Raw genomic sequence first — 22,438 nt, 5'->3', positions numbered from 1 at the left:
GTTTTCTCAGATGTAAAATAGGGGTAATAACAGTATACATCCCGTAGTAAATATGTAGTAAATGCATAGCTAATACATGTAAGCAGGTAGAACAGTACCAGGCACATGAGAAGCTCTTGATAAATATTATTATTATTTAATGTGTCTGGTATTATATTGTTATTTCTTTTATTAACAGTCTCATTAATCTACCCCATGATGGCATCTTAAATAGCTTTCCTACCTTATTCTTTCCTTGCTTAATTCTACTCTGCACCTGACTTCTATATTAATCTTCAAGACATCTTTCTTCAAGATGTATCACTCAACTTTTCCAGCTCTCATAAGCCTCCAAATTAAATACAAAATTCGTAATCTAACAATTTGAACCCTTCTTCAACCTTGTCTTATTTACTCTTCTCTAAGCTTTTTTCTTATTATAGTTATGCCCCCAGGGAATGCCCTTTTGGTTTACAAGAATTTAAATTTGCAAGGAATTTCATGTAATATCTGCTTTGGCTTCTAATGATGCATTTATTCACATTTATGAGAACTATTTTGGATAGTCTGTATCTCTCAAGTAGCTGAGTGCCAGGAAGAGCCCCTATAAGGTCATCTCCCAGTGGTGAAGTATTCCCAGTATTTTTGGTTTACAAGTCTGTAGTAGTGACAACCTTATGCACCATTTGCTTTGCTTTTATTGATTTATTTTGTCTTTTGTGGGTTAAAAAAAGGAAAGGATAGTAACGATTTAAATGTATATTATGCAATAGCCACAAACGAACTGAACAAAGGCATTCAGCATTATTACAGATTAATTAATGAAGAGAAATTGCCTTGGAGCTCATGCCGTGACAACTAATGTCATTTACTGATGTGATAGTGTCCACTGGAAGGAGATTTGGTGTTTTAGTATAAGTGGCTTAATTTCAGGGCTCAAGAAGCATCATCTCTTGAAATTAATAGTAATTATGTTTTACACTTATAGGAATTTGCCTTATGAAGGTTTTCAGGAAGAAATTACTCTTGAAAGATTGAAGAAGACTGTTTACTTCCAAAAGCATATTCTGCTTAATGTTGGGCATTGGCTTATTCTTCCCTTCCACACAGTGTACTAATTCCTGCTTCTTGGTCTTGCTGGTACTCTGCTCGCTGCCTTAGCTCTCTCCCTACTTTTCTTTTACCATATTACCAAAGCCTATTTTACCGAAGACTCTATTACTAGGGCCCTGTCCTCTGTGAAGTCTTTTATAATAATTATAATCCACGTTGGCATCTCCCTTCTTTAAACTTCTATTGCCTGTTCCTTAGTTTTTATTGATATCTTTTTTTGACTATATAGATAAGGAATAGTTAATGTACAAAAACAGCGCATATTTAAAGTATATACGACTGATGCAATTTGACCTATGTCTACTACTATGAAACTGTCACCACAATTGAGAGAATGTACATATCCATCACCCCCAAAAGTTTCCTTGCGCCCGTTTGTAATTCTACCTTTTTTTTTTTTACAACCAGCCCTATTCACAGACAACTGTTGATCTGCTTTTAGTCACCAAAAATTATAAATTGTCATACATTTCGCTTCACTTCTACCTGCTTACGTGTATTAGCTATGCCTTAAACACTCAATTATATTATAAAGATATGTAAAAAGTAAGGGACAAAGTATTTTATATTTATCCCATTATATATATTCTATTTCTCTTTCCCTGGTATATCAGTTATATATGGCTGCAGAATAAATTACCCCAAAACTGAAACAGCTTAAAATAGCATCTATTATTTCACAGTTTCTGTGGGCCAGGAATTAGGGTGCAGCCTAGCTGCAGATCTCCACAAAGGTGCAAACAGTGTGTCCAAAGATTCAGTCAGCTCAAGGCTTAACTGGGGAAGGATCTACCTTTAAGTTCATTCATATGGTGGTTTGCATGATTAAGGTCCTAGTGAGCTTTTGCACTGAAGACTTCAGTTTCTTCACAGATGTTAGCTAGAAGCCACCCTCAACTCCTTGTCACATGGGCTCCTCTATAGTGCAGCACACAACATGGTAGATTGCTTCATCTGAATGAGCAAGCAAGATGAAACAGAGAGAGAGAAAGCAAGATGGAAGCCAAAGGCTTTTATATCTTAATCTTGGAAGTGACATCCCAGCACTTCTGCTGTATTCCATTCATTAGAAGCAAGTCTCTTGGTTCATCTCACACTCAAGAAAGTGGATTACACCAGGAAATGGGAATCATTAGCAGCCATTTTAGAAGCTTACTACTGCATGCCATCTTTTTTTGGAAGTACATATATTACAAAGCGCACAACGCACTATTATCACTTTTGTTTTAGACAGACAATTCCTGGAGCTCTTTATTCCTTTGTTTAAATTCTGATTTCTATCTGGCATCATTGTCCTTCTGCTTGAAGGGTTTCCTTTGACATTTCTTATATTGCTTCTTGGCTGACAGAGCATTCTCTCAGCTTTCGTGTGTCTGAAGAAATCTTTCCTTTGTCTGTTTTTGGAAGTTATTTTTGCTGGGTAAAGAATTCTAGATTGACAGCACTTTAAACTGTCAGCCTAGACTTTCAGTACTTTAATGCTGTTGCTTCACTTTTTTCTGAACTGTGTTGTTTCCAATGAGAAATCTGCTGCAATTTTTATCTTTGTCCTTTACTGTTGTTTTTTTCTTTTTTTTTTTTCTGGAGGGTTTGAAGACTGTCTTTTTCATTGGTCATAAACAATTTGATTACAATGTGATTTGATGTAGTTTTCTTTCTTTCTTTTTAATTTTAGTCTCTAGCAATAACAAAATTTAAAAAAATTAAATTTATTTATTTTTATTAGTTTCAAGTATACAGTATATTGGTTAGACATCTATATAGTTTGTAAACCATCCCCCCAATTACTCCCTCCCTCCCCTGACCTGCCACATAGCCAATGTATTAATGCTAACTGCATTCCCTATGCTGTGCTCCCCATCTCCATGACCATCCATCAGCTACTAATTTGTACTTCTTTAACCCTTCGCCTCTGTCCATCACCAAATTGTCCACTATATTTGTGAATCTGTTTTTGATTAGTTTGTTCTTTTTATTCCTTAGATTCTGCATATAAGTGAAATCATGTGGTGTTTATCTTTCTCTGTTTGACTTAAATATCTTCTAGTTCCATGAAAGCAATATCTTTTTCCATTCCCTTCCTTTTAGTCTGTGTGTTTTTTAATCCGAAGTCTCTTGTAAGCAGCATATGTAGGAGTCTTGTTTTCTTATCCTTTCAGGCACTCTATCCTTTGGTTGGAACACTTAATTATTTTCCATTTAAGGTACTTATTGATAGGAACGTAATTGTTACCATTCTTTTTTCCTGTTTTTGATACATGTTTTTTCTTCTTAAAGAAGTCCCTCCAACATTTCCTGTAATACTGGTTTGGTGGTAATAAATTCCTTTAGCTTATTTTTGTCTGGGAAGCTCTTTATCTGTCCTTCAACTCTAAATGAGAGCTTTGCTGGATAAAGTATTCTTGGTTGTAGATCCTGAGTCTTCATCACGTCGAATATTTTGTGCCAAGCCTTCTGTCCTGCATAGTTTCTTTTGAGAAATCAGCTGCCAGTCTTATGGGTGCTCCCTTGTAGGTAACTATATGCTTTTCTCTTGCTGCTTTTAAGATTCTCTCTTTGTATTTAACTTTTGGCATTTTAATTATGATGTGTCTTGGTGTGGGCCTCTTTGGATTCTTGGTTTTTGGGATTCTCTGAGCTTCCTAGGGTTTTATGTCCATTTCCTTCGTCGTGTTAGGGAAATTTTCCATCATAATTTCTTCAAACATCTGTTCAACATCTTGATTTTCTTCAGGTATGCTGATCAGATGGATATACGGACTCTTAATAGTGTTCTATATGCTCCTTAAATTGTTTTTATAGCTTTGGCATCTTATCTCTTGCCATTCTGATTGAGTGTCTTTAGCTTTCCTGTCCTCTAGATAGGGCATTTGATCCTTTTCTTTATTCACTTTGTATATTCTTTTGTTTATTCCATTTACTATACTTCTCATCTCAGATAATGTGTTCTTCATTTCAAACTGGTTCTCTTTTATAATTTACATTTTCATTTTATTTTTTTTATCTCTTTGTTGAAGTTCTCACTGAATTTATCTACATTTCCCAAAAATTCATTGAGTATCTTTATAACCAGTTTTGAACTCTGCATCTGTTAGATTACTTGATTCCATTATATCTGGATCTCTGCTCTGTTCTCTCATATGGTATCTGCTTCTTTGTCTTCACATTTTGGTTGCTTTTTCTTGTCTGTTTCTATCTACTAAGCAAAGCTCCTAAGTCTCCTGGTCTTTAAATTAGTGTGGATTTGTGAAGTAGGTGTCCAGTGGCACAGTCCTGAGAGGGGCTCAGCTGCAGGCCAAATTTAGCCCAAGCCTCTACTCCTCCACGGCCAACTGTTAAGATTCAGCAAGCAATCCATAGATGCTGTGCTTATAGTTGCCTCAAAAGGCCACACCAGAAACAGGCCAGCTCCCTCCAGTGTGAGTCTAGGCGCTGCTCAGCAGGGAGCACCTGACTCGCTGAGGATATACCTGAATGTGGCTTAAGTGGGGCTGGGAGTTGGGGGAGGCGGAGTTTCAGGGAATCCTCTTGGTGGAGCGACCTCTGTTATCCACTTTGATGATATCAGGGCTATGGCGGCTCTGTGTCAGCACACTGGGAGGAGAGAAGGCTCAACAGGGAACTATGGATACTGCTGGCACTTCTGTACAGAGTGAGTCTTGCCTCAGTCCTCACTCTGACAGTGTTTCCCTGTAAGTCCCTGGTGCCCGCTATGTGCAGCTTAATCGGCTTTGGTACTCAGAGCGAGCAGGTTCGTCACCACGGAATTCTGCTCACAGACCCAGCCCCTTTAAGAGGCATTTGCCACTGCCACTGCCAAAGCCTCAGTCTCACTCAGCCACTGGAGACTGGGCAGCTGGGTGTCCTTGCCCCGTCCTATCTTCTGCCGTTGCAGGGTGATTTCTTGGATTTCTCCCTGGTTATACGTCTTGTTCGTCTAGATCCCAGGCGATTTTTTCTTGCTGCTTGCTCATTGTTTCCATCACAACTTTGATTTGGTTGCCAGAGGGATGAACAGAGCCTCTATTATCTACGCCGTATTTTTTCCTTTCTCTTGATGTAGTTTTCTTAATGTTTCTTTTGTTTGGGGATTTTTGAACTTCTTGGATTTCTAAGTTTATAATTTTCATCAAGTTTGGGAAAAATGTCAGTCATTAGGTCTTCAAATATTTTTTTCTGTACTCCCATTTCCTTTGAGGTCATGTATATTAGGCCTCTTGAAATTGTTCCCCAACTCATTGCTGCTTTGTTCATTTATTTTTTGTCTTTTTTTCTTACTGTCCTATTTTGGAAAATTCCTATTGCTTTGTCTTTGGATTTACTAAGTTTTTATATACCATGACAGATTCTGTAGTCCCATTTTTTATAGTAGACATTGTAATTTTCTTCTCTATAGGTTTGATTAGACTTTTAAAAAAATCTCCCACATCCTTCCATAAAATGTTCATTTTTCCTCTATCTTCTTGAACTTACAGAGTACATTTATTATAATTGTTTTAATGTTTTTTTCTATTAATTCCATCATATGTATCCTTTCTATGTCTGTACCTATTAATTACTTTTTTTTTCCCTATTACGAGTTGTATTTTATTTTTTCTGTACATGTCTGGTAATACATGACATCGTGTAATAGACATCGTGTCTTTTTATGTTGTTGGGTGTTCATTTTCTTCCTATTATTTTAACTGTTTTTGAACTTTGTTCTGGGACATGGTTAAGAAACTTAGAAACATTTTAATCCTTTCACAGCTTGCATTTAAGCTTTGTTAGGTGTACCATAGCAGCCTTTAGGCCAGGATTAATTTGTTCCCTATACTTAGGTAATATCTTTCTGAGTACTCAACCTGGTGCCCCATGCATTAACAGGTTTCTCTCCTCTGGCTGCTAGGAACATGAATTATTTCCACTCTTGAATAAGGGTCAGCAATTTTTCTGTCAATTCCTTCCTGATAATTTTTCCCTCAACTTCAGGAAGCTTAATTGCAAAAATGTTCTAATCAGTACTCAACTTAGGACTTGAAAGGAGCCTTCTTCGGGATCTGGATCTCTCACTTCTCTCTCTGTCTCTCTCCCTGTCTCTCTGTCTCTCTCTTTCTGTGTGCTTGTGCGTGTGTGCGTGTGCGTGTGCGTGTGCGTGTGTGTGTGTGTGTGTGTGTCTGTCTCTCTTGTACACTGCTTTGGGAATTTGTCCAAGCTGGTTTGTCCTTCCCTAAAATTCTCAACTCTGCCTCCTTGACTCAGGGAGCCTGCTCGGCTCTGCCTAAGTTCTCTTTCTCTGCACCCCAGCCTGAAACCTCTGTTTGGGTATCAAGCTGAGGCAATTGTAGGGCTCACTTTGTTTGTTTACCTTTTCTTAGAGATCATGCTTGTTGACCAGTATCAGAATACCATTAATTCATGTTTTTTTTTTCTTTTTATTTCTCTCACTGTTGTTGCTTAAGGTATAAAGTTAAATCTGGTCTCTGTTACTCTATCATGTTCAGAAGTGGAAATCTGTTCCCTATGCTTTAGTAACCTATAACACAGTTCATCCACCCCTAAATATTCATGTATGCCTTAGGCCCATGAAAAAGTGCTCCCAGAGGGCAGAGCCCATATTATCTGACTCTTTTTTACCCTTAGCACAATGCTGTGCACATGCTGAAAAGTACATATTTCTCTTTACTTGGTCTCTTGGGGCTAGAAATAAAGTGCCTTCCTTCTGCTTCCATAATAGTTCATCCTTTCGGTCCTTCCCTTATTTCCATCCTTTGGTTCCTCTTCCCACTCTATAAATATAAGAGATCCCCTTCACAATATCACCCAATCTGATGGCTTTAGCTATTATCTTTGTCAAATACTTGGCAGCAACTTGACAACACCAGTGGGTCTCAAACTGGAATTTATGCGCCAAATATTTTAAAGGTGAACAGAGGTGAAAAACCACCATCTGGACAAATTAGTTTCATTATTTTAATTACTCTGCTTGGTTGACATTCATTATTTTGGATTTCTCTCCACTTTCTGATCCTAAGCTCCCTCTCTCTGCTGTAATTTTTAATGTCTTCTCAACTCAGCTGGTAGCAACTTGTGACTATCCAAGACTTTCTCTGAATAGTCCTAAGTTCCCGTCTCTTGGATCACAGACAGAGACTGAGGTCCATTTGCTCTTTCTGGTATTGTTCCTGCATATCTAAATTTCATCTCTGGCTGGATCTGTGCTGTGCTGAGTCCAGAGGTATTCTGGACAAGCTCACTAATCCCTATTTATTCTGTGGTTGCAAAATTCTTCCTCCTTCCAACTGGAAAAACTGGTTTTGTAGATGAAGATATCAATAAAATTACTACCTCATAGGTGAAAGTCACTTCCTTTAGGACCAATGGCCTTGCTTGCTTGAATTAGAAACTCTGTCAATGGATGTGCTATGCATTTCCATGCAGATATTCTGCTCTCACCTCTAGCTCAGTATATCCGAAATTCACCTTCTCATCTTCTCTGCCAATCTGATCTTTCCCTCATAGTCCCTGTTTGCATTCGTAGTGGTTTCAATCTCCTCATAAGATAAGCTTGAACCTCAGGAGTCATTTTCAACCCCTTGGCTTCTTACTATTTTCAGCTGATCTGTATTCTCATCCCAAGAGTTTTGCATTTATGATATCTCCTATGCGTCTATGGATTTTGACCCTCCAATGTTTCTCTTATTCATTTTTTTCTTTACATTCCCATTATCACTTCCTTGCCGCAAAGCCTCATTCCTGATTCCTATGCCTCTAGCATCACTGATCCATCCCACACAGTATTTCCAGATAAAGCTCCCTCAAGGATGGCCTGCTTGTTTGAATTCCCTCTTCCAAAGTTTCAATAGCTCCCCATGGTCTACAAAACTAAGTCCAAGCCAATTCTCCAACACTGAAGGTCCTTTCTTCAATGATTTTGGCTTCTACTACTCTTGTAATCTTAGCCATCATACCTCATCTCACACGTGTCATCTCCAGCCAAACTGAACTTCTAGCTTCTCTCGGAATTCTCTCAGGCCTATTTATGCCTGTTTACACCTGGGAATCTGACCTTTAAGGTCCAGCACACATGTCAACTCCTTCATGTCATTTTCTCAAAGTTTCCAGCCAGAAGTAATGGCCATGTGCTTATGCTTAGAACAGTGCCCGGCAGACAAGAAGTATTTATTTAATGAATGAATGACTCTTTCTTTTTTATACTTTCATAATATTTTGGTAGTTGTTCAATAGCACTTTTTATCATCCTGCCTTGATGTACCAATTAGCTAATTCATTCAACAAGAGGTGACTGACCACCTATGATGGGCAAAGGTTCCACGCTGTGGAGTTAAGTGGATAGTGGTCATCTCTCCTATGGTGGTGTGAACATGTCCAGTCTATATATGGGCATCTCTCTCATGCCAGCATGAATGTGTCCACTGCACACATGGCCATTTCCTGCCACAGTGAGGTTCCTAAAGGAACAGATCATGTCTTATTCCTCCTGACTTCACTCATGGAACTTGGCACAGGGCCTCATATGACACAGTAAATACCGAATTGAACGGAAATGGATTCTTTTCTGAATTAATGAAATAAACGCAGCCCAGACACGAGTCAGGATTCTGATGATCTGTTTATGTCTCAAATAATTGAAAGGACAAAGATCATTTAATATCCCTGGAGGAAGTAGGTGTTGACTGCTTCTTTGTATTTGATTTTAATCCCTTCCAAAACAGAACAGAACCCTGTTCTTATTGATCAACCATTAAAAAACACCAAAACAATAAAAAATCTGTCAAGTTTAGTTTCTTCAAAAGGTAATCGAGCTAACTGAGCAACAAACATTACAACTTTACAATTTTATCTTCTGACATTGACATAGCTTGGCTTTAACATCATCTCAAATATTTAAATCTTTAATGTAGAAAATAAATATTTGATACAACTATTACTTCAAATTTAAAAGAAATCTTAAAAAATAATTTTACTTCATGATCTTCTTGTATATTATTTACCATAGGGTTTGATTTACATATATCTTTCCTTAATATAATTTCTGTTTGTAGATAGGACTACTAGAAAACTCACTATCTGTCATTTATAACTATGAATATTTATAGTAGATACAAAAGTGTTATGAAAATTCTGTCTTGCTTCTTTTCTAAGAACTAACTAAAGAATGGGCCCCTGTAGTCACACCCAAACACTGTGGTCCCATCGTCCAACCACAGTTGACTGGACTGGCGGTAGACACTTGACCCATTGACCCAAGCTGGACCAATCAGATCCCCTTCCTCCAGGAAGTTGTATTTGGGACTAAGACATCAGGGAGTCTGTCATAATTAATGTTTATATTGTGAGGACATCTTCCCATGTGCCTAAAGAAGAAGGGGAAACCAATCTGTAGAAGAAAAAGAATGAAACAAACATGAAAGAGAAACACAAATAATACTGAGCATTTAGTAAGTATAAGGTACTATTTCATTTAATTCTAGAATCAACTAAACTCAAGTGTTTATCAAGAGGCTAAAGGCTAAGAGAGATTAATGACAGTGGCAGAGAAGAAACGTGAATCTGACTCCTGAGCCCAGCTTGCTTGTGTGACATTACACCAGCTGGGAGCAGCAGAGCAGAATGAGGGACTTCGTGATGCTAGAGAGCAGAGCACTGGCTTGCTAACTGAGAGACTTCCTGGTCTTGCCAGAGGCTTGTCTGGACTTTCTGCCTTTAGATATTATAAGGAAGACCAATTTCTTTGATTAAATAGTCCACCTTTGCTAAGTCGCATACAACAGCCATGCCCCCTTCATTTACACCCTCTGTGTCAGACCTAGCGCTGTCATCGAAGTTCATGTGCATATGCTCACATTCCCACTTTCACAACCTCCTCTGCTCTTCGTGCTAGTTCTTACATATAGGCACACACGCATAGCATGTCTTTGCACTTGCTTCTACACTGTACATACAAACCAGTTACTTAAGTGTTTGTGGAGCTATAGGGCAAATAATGCAAAAGGTTTTGAAAAAGGTATCTGGGACTTTATTTCATTGACAGGCTTGGTTTAATTATGAGGAAATATTTTATTGTGAGTTGCTGTTTGTAATATCTGCAATTAATGCTTTTATATAATTAGGCAGTTCGAACATTAGCCACAGAAGGGTAATTAAATCTGTGTTTTGCCTTTCATACTGCAAAGGGAAACTTTCAAAACAACTGGGAAAGGTAAAACCTAGCCAAATCCATTTTTTTTTTACTGGGAAAATTTTTGGCAAACTTTTGCTGGCATCTAAACGTACGTAAATCTTTCAATGGATTATGAGAGGCAGGCCTATGCATTGTAAAATGCCATCTCTTAATATTATTGTTATTAAAGGAAGAAGGCAAAACAATGAATTATTTTATCAGTATATAATTTACGTCTAGTTCTTGTGGTTCTTGGCTTTTTGCTCAATGAAACAAGGCAATTGTATGTTGTTCGGGCTCTGCATTTAGATTGCTCAGGGTTAAATCACTGTTCATCACCTACAAAGTAAGCAGCCTTGGACAAGTTGCTCTTAACAGTGGGCAAGTTGCTTTGTCACTTTCCTTCCTCTGAGCCTGGGTTTCTCCATCTGTAAAATGGGATAGTAGTCATATCTACTTCAGAGGATTGTGGTGAGGATGAAAGGGACATTCTATTGTTGGGAAAGTCAGTGTGCCATTGGCCCAAGCATCTGTACACTTCCTTGCTGACTGTGCCAAACTGCAAGGCTTAACCATCCTGACACTGAGCCATTTCTATAGCTAGCAACAGAGCCGATTAAGTAGGTCAAAGTGACAAAGACTGATTACCATCTGACTACTAGTTCCCCAGGGGGAACCTAGCTTGTTCACTACTTGCTGTAAAAGGTGCCAAGCCCTTAGCCCTGGATTCCTCAGCTGCAGCACATCTGATACGCAGGGGTCATCTGGGTCTATTGCATTGTATGGGATTTAGAGGCAGAGGAACCGGCCCCACTATGTGATACTCCTGCTGTTTGCTGTGCTGTAAGTAAAAACCATCTTGCTCTATCCATTGAGTCTTATTGTCTACTTTCAGCAACTATGGAGTTTGGACAAGCCAGGCTTCCTGCCACTAACGTATATCATTTGGATGTTTTTCATAGTCTTGTTACTTCTTGCCATCTTCTGTAACAGGAGTTGGTAAACTTTTTCTGTAGAGACCAGATAGTATTTTAGGCTTTGGGGCCACATATAGTCTCTATTGCATATTCTTCTCTGTGTATTTTTTTTTTTTAATTAAAAAATTTTAATTATAAATAGCAGTTTTTATTTGAGTTCCTCTATGTGCCATTCTCTGTTCCAGGTACTTCACATGCACTGCTTTTTAAAATTCTCACAACAACCCCTTGAGGTGAATATCACTGTTATTCCCATTTTACAAATGGAGAAATCGCAACATAGAAAAATTAAATACTTGTCCAAGGTCACAGTGCTAGTATATAGGAGAATCGGGATTTTTTCCCTCTTATTCCTCCTATTTTTTCATTTTATTTTAATTGATTAATTAATTAATTAATTAATTAATTTTCCCCTCCCCTCCTCCTTTTCTATGTATTTTTATCTTTAACAACCTTTCAAAAATGTAAAAACCATTTTAATTACCAAGTTAAACAAAACAGGCTGAAGGCTGGTTAGGACCACCATTCTTATGAGGCTGGGTTTCTTCCATGATGGCCACGTAAAACATTTAGATTAGTGAATTTTCAAAAAAAAAAAAGGAACTATTCTCACACTTCTATTCTCATACAAACTATTCTCATACTTTTTGTTTTGTTAATCTCTAAACCTAAGGAAACCCTGTTAGTACTCAAATAATGTTCCCAAATAGTGAGAAACTTTATGGTATACATATAATGCACAGTGACTAGTTCTTTCTATTCCTACATGTGAGTTCTGCTCCTCTGAAAACAGGACAATTCTTTATGTCGGGCTTTCCAATGCAGTGCCAACAATAAGTTATAGGTGTGTATATGGACATGGAGCCTCTCAGCCTTTGAGACAGTTGAGCAACTGGCCCTGAGCACTCTCCTTTGTCAAACCCAGTGAGTTGTGCAAATATTATCATTTCCTAAGTGTGCCAAGGCATGACAGAGGTTAAGTCCTGTGTTGAGTCATTAAGTTATTGTTTCATAAAACACAGCTTTGGTTTATAACATAAGGAAGTTTTATATTTTCAGACCACTATTTTCAGCTAGAGTGTGAGAGGCGTGGAACTCAGAGGGGCTCACGTCTCCCTCTACTGATCCCAGGTGACCGTGGATTTTCCAACAGGACAGGAGATAATATCGAGTCATCCTAACTGGTTAACTTTTAATCATTCGGACAGTCTCTGAAGAGAAAACTGAACAAAAACAGCCAGGAAGACATCAATGACATAAACAATAAAAACAACAAAATAGGTCTTAAGAGGGTTGCTGAACTGGAAGGTGAAGGCTTAAGGGGGGCAAAAAAGCCAAAGAGAACTATAAATCAGTGCCCACTAATTTCTAGGCACAGTTTCTAGTTAAAAAAGTGAACTCTCCAGGGCTAAACCTAAAAAAAATGAAGCAAAGAAAATTCATGGAAGAGCCTTGTGGCACCACCTTCAGCTCATGCTACCTCAATCTCTGTAGTTCCTCAGGAAGGACTATTATCAGTGAATCAGAAATTTCAGTGTTGTCACTCCCTGCCCTGCTGAGAGACGGGGACATACATGTTGTCGCCCTTGTGCAACTCCAGCCAGGCCCCTGCTACCAGTGACGTCGAGGAGCTACATGTGAATAAAGAAGTATCTGTGACATAAAATCATTATGTTGTGGCTGTGCTCTGGTTCTGGTAGGGACTGGTACCATCCAGCTAACTGGTGTTGCAGGAAGAATGTGTTCCAATATCTTGAACTCCTCAGAAACCTGGAGAGTTTTCTCCTAGGAAGAAGAGTCTAGACCAGCCTGGGAGAAACTTAGGATCAGGAGTAAGCTAGATCCTCAGTAACCCCACCAGCGGAGGAAGGCCGTAGAATGGACAATCCAGCAAAGCGGAACCCAGAACCTCAGCGCTCACCTCACTCACCCACTTCATTTTCAAATGAGCAATCCCAGCTCAGGAAGCATGACCTGAAAAGTAGCAATTATCAGATGCACTGCTGTTTCATGCACCATTGAGAGAGTGGCAAATACTGCCAATAAACTACAATAGGCAATTGATTGTGAGATGCCTCTAGTTTCAGAGGTGGCAAATGTAAAAGAAAAAACATGAGTGTCTGAGAATTGATGAGAGGCAACTTGCCCCAAATGCTCAGTAACAAGTCCTTAGGTCTCTTTCTATTCTCCACTATACTATGTAACTTCATTTCACAGATGAGAATCCTGAAGTCCAGAGATTGGGTGATTTACTGAAAGTCCTTGAGCTTCTAAAAAGCTGAAGCAGGACTCCTAGAAGACCTATGACTCCTACAAGTTGGCTCTCATCACTCTATGTGGCCTCTCACTCCAAGGTACTGATTTTTAACTCTAGAAAATAGAACTGAATTTGTCTGCAGAACATTTGCTCCTGACTAGGTTTTGCTTATGGATAATATAAAAAATTGAGCTGCTGCCTTGAACATATGCAGATGGGTTGGAGCAGCCTGGGTAGAAGTTTGCCAGTGGAGAAGACGGTGCCTCTGCATTTAAAATGTGCTCGGGGAAAATATATACAGTAAGTAATATACATGACTGGCAACAGAAGAGCTACTTATGGCAGGTGGATTTGATGTTTTACTCGATCTAAACTTACTGGAAAGTGAGAGAGGGGTGAGAACAATTTTATTTTTTATAGGCCTAGCCCTTCCCTCCACCCCAAATCTAGTGTGCTAAGATGATTCCACAAGTCCTGTGCCACCACGTAAATGGTAGAAGCTTGCTACGCTTGTTACTAAATGCTCTGGTGGCTGGCATGGGAGCTCTCCAGCCCCAAGTGCCCCAGAATCCCCTCAGTCTTGAGAAGAGAGACAAGGCCACACAAGAAGACAGCCCCTTCTGCAGTGCCTACTCTGGCCACGTTGGCATTAAGGCACAAATTAGGCTTGGAAGAGAATGATCTGGAGTGTCTCACCTGGCTGGTTCCCCAGGAACCCAGGATACTGTGTACCTCCTGTCCACATACTGCCACTTCTAAGTTTAGCTTAAGGATGCATGACTTCCAACTCTTTGTGTGGGAGAGTCTTCTAACTCAGAGCACTCTGACACCTGGATTACAAGTGAGTGGACATAATGACACTTCACCCTACTCCTCTTTTCCCTCAGTCCCAGTGCTGGTCATCTGGCTGTGAACAGAAATGTTTTCTGAGTATGCCGATGACTTGGACAATAAAATAAGGTTGTATTCACATTCACTTGGCCCCTGTTAGAGGCCCTGGGAGCTTAGCTCACAGATCTCAAGATGAGAGTGTGGTACACTATGATCTCACAAACAGTGGGAAACAAAATCCGCTACTCCCTGGCCACTCTCTTGTTGCTCAAGGCCTGATAGCAAGGTGTTGAGCAGTGCCCTAAAGAGAAGCAGCAGCCAGGCTGCCCTTGCTGGAAGAGGAACAGAGGCATTGCCTTCTTAGAAGGTATTTGGTTTCATCACACCACCGTCCAGTCTTTAGACATTTATTTTCTTGGCGTTCCCTGCCTTGTGAAGAAAGGAAACACTCTCAGAACTGTGCCATCAGATCAGTTGCTTGAGAAAATGCATCATTCCTTTTGAGACACACTGTTTTCACAAGCACGATGGTCACTTTAGGGCTTGTGATGAGAGGTGAGGCCATCTGCCCTTTCTGTCTTCCTATGGCTGTAGAGGACCGCAGAGGGAGTCTGGAAGGTGAGACTTACATGCTGAGTAAAACGGGGGTGGCAACTGCATTCAGATTTGGTGCTTGCATGCCAGCAACGTGGATGATACATTTTGTGCTGTACTCCCTGCATTTAAGTCTTTCTTACATGTTAAGTCAGAGTTTACATTTGTGCTTTCCTCTCTGACAGCCAGCAAACCCCTCTCAATGCATTACAGTATTTCTTAAATATGGGAAAGAACCACTACTCTCAGCCTGAGCAGAAACCAAAGATCTTACAGATATGTCTGCATTTCTGAGAAATGACTTTGATACGTTCTCAACCTTATGCTTAGTTTAATTCTGTCCAAAGAAATTACATTTTGTATTTTGCTACCTTTGACTAATGGAGAGATAGAAGTAAATGATCAAAAAAAATTGCTTCTTTTGTTCTAGAAAAAGAGAAACTGTGTTAAAAATTACTGAAAGATAGCACAATAAACAACTGATCCTAAACTGCCTTTTCTCTGTTCAGTCAACAGGACCACATCAGGGGGAGATGGCGACTGGTTTCACAATTAATTACTGTTTCAGTTAATTTAAGTGCCGGTATTATTTGCCCCTTCTTTTCTTTCTTCTATGAACGGTGACAAATAATTAGGGTATGACATGTAAAATTCTCAAATCTCATTTGAGGGTGAGATGGCACAGAATTCAGGAAGCACAAAAAAGCCTTATTACAGAATACAGCACCCATATTTAGGGTGAGGCATAAAACCAGAATAAATCGACTTTCTTATTTCCTGACCTGTACAAACTTAATTATCTAGACCTGATGTTTTGGTAATCTGATTTCCAAATGATGCAGTGTTCTTTTCCTTAATTTTTCTAGAGACAAATGCTCTAATTTTATTTGTAGCATTTGGGAGAAAGTAAAGTTCAATGTCTAATTTTTCTGATATAGAGCTATTTCCCTCTGCTTTCTAGGAGACAAAATAGAAAAGCAGAAATGGGATCAAATTCTATAAATAAATTATGATTGGCTTGTCCTCAGAAATTATAAACAGTTGAAAAGAGATGAAGTCATAGGTATACATTAATTTTATTTTGAAAGCTGGCTAAGAGATGGCATTAAAATTAAAGAGTTTTGCAAGAAGGAAAATGAAAGGAAGTGGGGAAACCCTGAGAAGACTTCAGAAAAAAATGCAACACCTATATTTCCTTGCCAGCCTCTTCCAAGACATCAGGATCCTGTGTTTGCCGCTTTATCCACTGTGCTGGTGGGATACTTAAGTAACCACCAAAACACTGGGATATTAGCTGACAATCTGTCAGCATGTTGTTTAATAATGGCCACATTTTGCCTGATATTCTAGCCACTGTTTCACCTCCGTATATTAAGATATCCGCCAAGGAAAAACCACAAGTTAAATAACAGCAGAACAAGAGGGCCTTACAGGTAGACATGAATTTGGTTAGATTTTATGACCTTTTTCATGCCCTTTCAGAATTTATTTAAGGAGTTGGGCGAGTCAGAATGTGTTAGCTTATGAAATTTTTTTTGGAACTGAAACCAAAAAAGAAAAAGTACAACTTCGAATTTAAGTTTTCACCAATTCAGCCCATGTGCCAATGTCAACCTCCATCGACCCTCCCCCACAAGCTGTCCCCTCAAATGCTCCCTGTGATACAGTCTGTCTCACTGTGGACAGAGTTGTAAGGTGCCCCACAGCCAAAGGCAGGTGGAGAAATGGGGCTATTGTGAAGATAATTTTAGGTCAGAATACAAGCCAAAACCCAAAACTGGTTCTGCTTGAAATTGCCTGGCTGTCCTCATTTTACCACTTGGCTTTACATGGAGAGACACTACTCTAGGACCTACCCAAATGATAAACAACCATGACGTTCTACACCAAGAAGAATGCAAAGTGGAGACAGAGTTTATCATTTCTTGCAAAGCCCTGCACACCTGGAAACGTTAATGTGAACAAATGTCCTGGATGGGGAAATAAAGCCCTCATGTAGTTCCTCTTCTACACTTAACTCTGAAGATCGATGAGATTTGTGTTTGCGCTTGATGTAACATTCTTACACCTGCGTAAGGATCTTTTGACTGGAAACAAGGACTCCTGCTGTGGGAAAGAACTGCCTTGTGGGTTGTAGGTACCAAACCATCTGCAAAGGTAAATGCCAAATCCTCGAAGCTTCCTTTCTCCAGACCCACCGGCCAATCAATTTGGGAGGAAATTGGCTCATATAACATTAACCCAGCAATGCCAGTGGCCAAGGTCTAGATGCTGGATGTGAAATCACAGGTGGAATCTGCTCCCAGGCTACAACATGCCAAGATTACAGATGCAGCCAAATCATCTGGATAGGAGACAAGCAGTGTGAGTGCTGGTAGTATAGATGCCACTCCAGTTGGCATCAGACAGTATTAGCATGACTGGTGATAATAAAGACTCTGCTTAAGCAAACTTTTGTCAGGTTCCTGTGAGCCCTCCTCTAGACTAGGCCTTGAACTTGAGGCCCCCTTTTAGCCCCTCCTCATCCTGTTTTGGCCTTCCCAGCCCAGTCTTAGCAAGAATCCTGCCAAGTCAGTTTACTGAGAATTCCCCCACCCTTGATATCTGATCAACTTTGATATCTGACCAAGTTCCTCACCCCTCACCTTTGACGTGTAAGTTCTTGGCCTGCTTTCAGCAAGATTCTTGTTAAGTTGGTTTAGCAAGAATCCCCTTACCCTTGATGTCTCTCTCCTCTTCATGATATTCCATGCATTGACCTCCTCATCCTGTCTTTGCTTATAAATCCCCATGTGTCCTTGCTGGATTCAGTCAAGCTCCATCTATCTGCATTATTGTGATGCTCTGGACACTTATTGCAAGAGTCTTGAATAAAGTCTTCCTTACCATTTTAACAAGTGTCGGAATGATTTTTTTCTTTAACAGTGATGACTGCTGTAATAGAAGCCAAAGGTCATGGCATTTTGGTGACAAGAAATGTCACTGTCTGCTCGGCAGGAAGCTTAAGTTTCCTCTTTTGTGATTACTTTGTTTAAATAAACTTAAAAAAAGTTAGTTGTTGTTTTACTTGCTTCCCCTACTAGTTTAACAAAAAGCCAACATTGACTATTTTAGTTTTGAGGTTTTATCTTTAAATAAACTGTTTATTTTGGAATAATTTTAGATTTATAGAAAACATTAGGTATTTTAGTTATGAAGCTTTGCTTTTAAATAAACTATTTATTTTGGAATAATTTTAGATTTACAGAAAAATGGCAGAGGTCATACAGAGAGTCGCCATATACCCCTCACCCAGTTTCCCTCACAGTTAATATCTTACTTTTGTCATAACTAAGAAATTGTCATTGGTACACTACTATTAATTAAACTTTCAAATGTAATTAAAATTATGTGTAATTAGACTTTATTTGGATCTCATCAGTTTTTCCGTGAATGCTCTCTTTCTGTTCCAGGATCCAATTCAGGTACCACATTGCAGTCAGTTTTCACGTCTCCCTACTCACCTCTTAGCTGTAACTGAAACTGTGATGGTTTCTCAGTCTTTTTTTGTTTTCATCATTTTCACAGTCTCAAGGAACACGAGTCCTGGTGTCCAGGAGAATGTATCCCCATCTGGGTTTGTATGATGTTTTTCTCATTAGACCAGAGTTTTGGGGTTTTGGAAAGAATACCATGGAAGTGAAGTGTCCTTTTCATGGAATGATCATGTTTTTGTGATTATTTTGATTGTTTTGAATATTGCAAACATGGCAGCTTTTGCTTGTTGATCTTAGAGCAAGACTCCTCACATTCCATAGCTATCTAAAGGGAAACCCACCCTCCAAGGTATTAGTAAGGGATTTCCCTGAAGATTCATGGTGGAAATAGGGAAGGGGAAGGAGAAGAAAGTGACATGGCATATAACAGAACACGAGTTAATGAAAATTAGCACTAATATCAGTGTTCCCGTTTCTTCCACAGGAAGGTCAGCCAATGTGGCCTCCACTTGCCCCGGCAGCCTCTGGAACCCACCAACTCCAATGCATCTGTACCCAAATCTCCCCTGCCCCCACTCCACACACATACCAACTCTCTTTTTATTCATCTCTATATCCACTATCTGGTTCAGCAAAGACACCTTTGAATATTCATCTGCACAAAAGTCACTTAGGGAGAGTAAATAAGAAATAATGTTTTCAATCACAAATAATTTTTTTCTTTCACATTAAAGAAGATATATTAAAATCTTTTCTACCCACAACCTATCAGGCAAGAAATGACTTCAACACAATGTTCAACCATGCAAGATAAACTGCAGAGTTAAAGAAAATTGTCCTGGTTCTAGTATCAAGGCTGGTTGAGTAGAGGCTCATTTTGCCTAAATGTTCTTTACTAGCTTTCTTCAAAGTCATGGTTACAAAGTGATCACAAATTTACTCATCATATTGTTTTAGTTGTTTGCTACTCACTCTTCCCTCTATGTACTAAAAGGTCTGTAGGCAAATCTACTCCTAAACTTCCTAAAGAAGTAGAAACTAACTTGGAGCTCTCAAGAGGACAGGCCATTCATTCATTCATTCATTGACTCGCTCAACAAAAAATTATTCTCAGTGTTTTGTTGCTAAATAAGCTAGTCCCTACCTACGATACAGTTTTTCTTTGTGTTTGAATTCAACAGATATTTTCTAAGCTCCTACTGTCTGGAACTGGATTAGATCCCAGGAATAGGATAAATAAAACAGACATAATCCCTCCCCTCGCAAAAATCTATAATCTAAGGAGATAGATATTAAACACATAATCATAAAATCATTTAAAGCTATGACAAGAATCATAAAAAAAAAACATGAAGGTAGGATTCAGTGAGACCTACTGTGTGTGTGTGTGTGGGGTGTAATTTGCAGGGTGTTAAGAAGAGCTGATTTACTTTTTGAGAGTAGGCGTCAGGGAATATTTATCTGAGGGACTAACATTTATAGGAGATCTGAAGGATGAGTAAGAGTTAGCTAAGCTGACTGTGAAAAACATAGCACAGGCTGAAAGGAGGGCCTGTTGGAATGTTCTAGAAACTGCAGAGTGTGTTTGGGGCACAGAGACCTGTATGACCTCAGCAATCATGCACAGTCAGGTTAAGACCATGTTCAAAATTGTGAATGCTGTCCTTAAGGTAGGGTGCAATGAGTAATGTTCAAGAGGGCAAGAGTTAAGTATCTCTTTCATCACATAGAAGAGCACTGTGTGAACTGTGAATAAATGCTAACTGACCTGTTCCTACCTCTTAGCTATTCATCTTGCTCCTTCCACGTCTCAGAAAGGGAGAGAACAAGACAGCAAATCCGTAGCTCAGCTCCCTGACACCATATGTCATTCCTAACCAGGGCCTGCTACAGATAAAGGCTGTAGCTTCTCTTTGCCGAAAAAGAGAAGAGCTACATTATAGATCAGGTACCACAACAATCCGCTCAGCATATCTGCCTCCGAGTTCAAGGATAACTCACTACACTGGTTGTTGCAAAGACCTGGCTCTGCACTTGATCATCCCTATTTAACCAGTGACTCTGTCAAGTGGTTTAATCATCTCAAATTCCCAATGATAAAGAATTTGAGCTCATGTTTTATAAATAGTATAAGAAGGCCTGTATTTTTGTTGATACCTTGGTTTAACACCCAGGAAAAGTAATGAAAAATAAATAATAGTAGTATAATAACAACAAAAATGTACTAGTAAGGAAATCAATGGTGCTGGACATTTTGTACCAAATGAGCTGCTGCTAATACATAATTCCATTAGCATTTGTCAAAACCAAGAACAAAAGTATATTTCAGTTAGTTATGGATTATTGGGATCCTATGGATGTAGCATGTATATTAAAAACAAAAGGAGCAGAAATGGTGCATGGTGGGGAAATGAGAGGTGCCCAGAGTGACCCACGATGCTTGGGCAATGGGAACTTTGTAAAGGAGAAAGGACAATCCAACCAAGACTTCGTGATAATAAGAACTTTGCCAACAGAGCCAGAAGACCTGCTGGATTCTAGAGCAAGGTCTGTCATTAACCAACTGTGTGACCATTTACACATTAGTAAAATGGTGGTGATGGGGGAGGATGACGGAAATTTATATCAATCTCTAAGGTCTCTTATAAATTGAACATTTTATGATTCCATGTCTCTAACCTCCATTGTCTAATATAGTAGCTACTAGGCATGTGTAACCATTTAAATTGAATAAAATTAAAATGGCAGTTTCTCAGTTGCACTAGTAATACTTCAAATGCTCAATAACCAAACACAACTAATGGCTACTGAATTGGATGGTGCAGACAGAGAACATTTCTATTACCACAGTAAGTTTTATTGGACAGCTCTGTTCTAGATCTTTTTTTAAAAAAGGCCCTTGAGAAGTCTGATATAAACAATATTTATGTCCTTAGTTATTGACTTTATTGTAAAGTTGACTATTGCTGCCACAAATATTTCCAAGAGTTGACATTTATTAAGCACTATTATTGCTAGAATTGGGCTATTTTGATTTAATCCTTACAGCAACCCTCTGACACATGTACTGAGTGACTAAATGAATTCTTTATTGTCACATTCTAAGAAGTGACAGAGCCAGGACTGGAGCCCATTGACTGTCATAATCTGGAGCCCAGATAGCTCACCCTGGCCCCAAGACTGGTTTCTGGTCTCGTAGTCTTATGGCCACATCTCCTGGATTCCTCACAACCCCCTGTTGTGGACTCTGGGACCTTTGCACATGTGTTGGCTAGGATGCCCTCCCTCTCCACCTTTTCTTTGCTTGGCAACTTCCTATTTATCTTTTAAAAAATAACTCAAATGTCACTTCTCCATCAGGCAAAATAGTTACCCTGTCTGCTTCGGGTTTCCACCACACTCCATTCAGACCTCAAACATAGAGGCCGCCCAGCAGCATTATAGTGTCTGTTTGCAAGTCTGATTTCCAGACTTTTAGTGCATTCTAGGTGAAGTCTGTGCCTCAATCATTTCTGTATATCTCCAGTTCCAAGAAGGTGTTGAATCAATGTTTGTTGAATGAAAATATCGAAATATCTTTCTGAGATTAAGAGTCACCATCTTTTTCAACCACTCTGGCTTATCTAGATGCTTTCCATTTTCCCTGGAACTTGCAGCTTAGATGCAAGTTTAGATAGTTTATTATCATTTGATAGCTCATTATCTGTAAGCAGAGGGCTCCAGGGCCCTCAAGTAGGGAGCAAAGCTAAATACATACATACATACATACATACATACATACATACATACATACATACATACATAATTATTATTTCTGAGACGAGTAGTTCTTCCCAAGCCCCTCTGCAAGCAGGCTGCCATTTATAAGCAAGGAAATACTGCCACTTTCTACTAGGGCTGGTGAAATTCTGTCCACTCTTTCTGCCATGCACCAGGGCTGTCCAGAGCTCTGGGTTGCCTGTCTATAGTGACAGAGGCCACTTGGAAATACTGTAGACCTACCAGGGTGCATGTTGGCTCAGTCCTCCCCAAAGCAACAGGACCACAA

The 22,438-nt window shown here is 39.3% G+C and overlaps 1 protein-coding gene across 1 annotated transcript in view; it reads right to left on the bottom strand.

Annotated features, from left to right (window-relative positions):
- The window catches only part of PARM1 (prostate androgen-regulated mucin-like protein 1), a 96,437-nt gene that overhangs the window by 53,711 nt on the left and 20,288 nt on the right, over positions 1–22,438 (bottom strand). The window lies entirely within an intron of this gene.

The sequence above is a fragment of the Pteropus medius genome, unplaced genomic scaffold, assembly GCF_902729225.1.
Source record: "Pteropus medius unplaced genomic scaffold, Ma_sr-lr_union100, whole genome shotgun sequence".
In the NCBI taxonomy this organism is placed as follows: domain Eukaryota; kingdom Metazoa; phylum Chordata; class Mammalia; order Chiroptera; family Pteropodidae; genus Pteropus; species Pteropus medius.
Note: the sequence above shows the minus strand (reverse complement) of the source record. Positions and strands in the feature narration are given on the sequence as shown.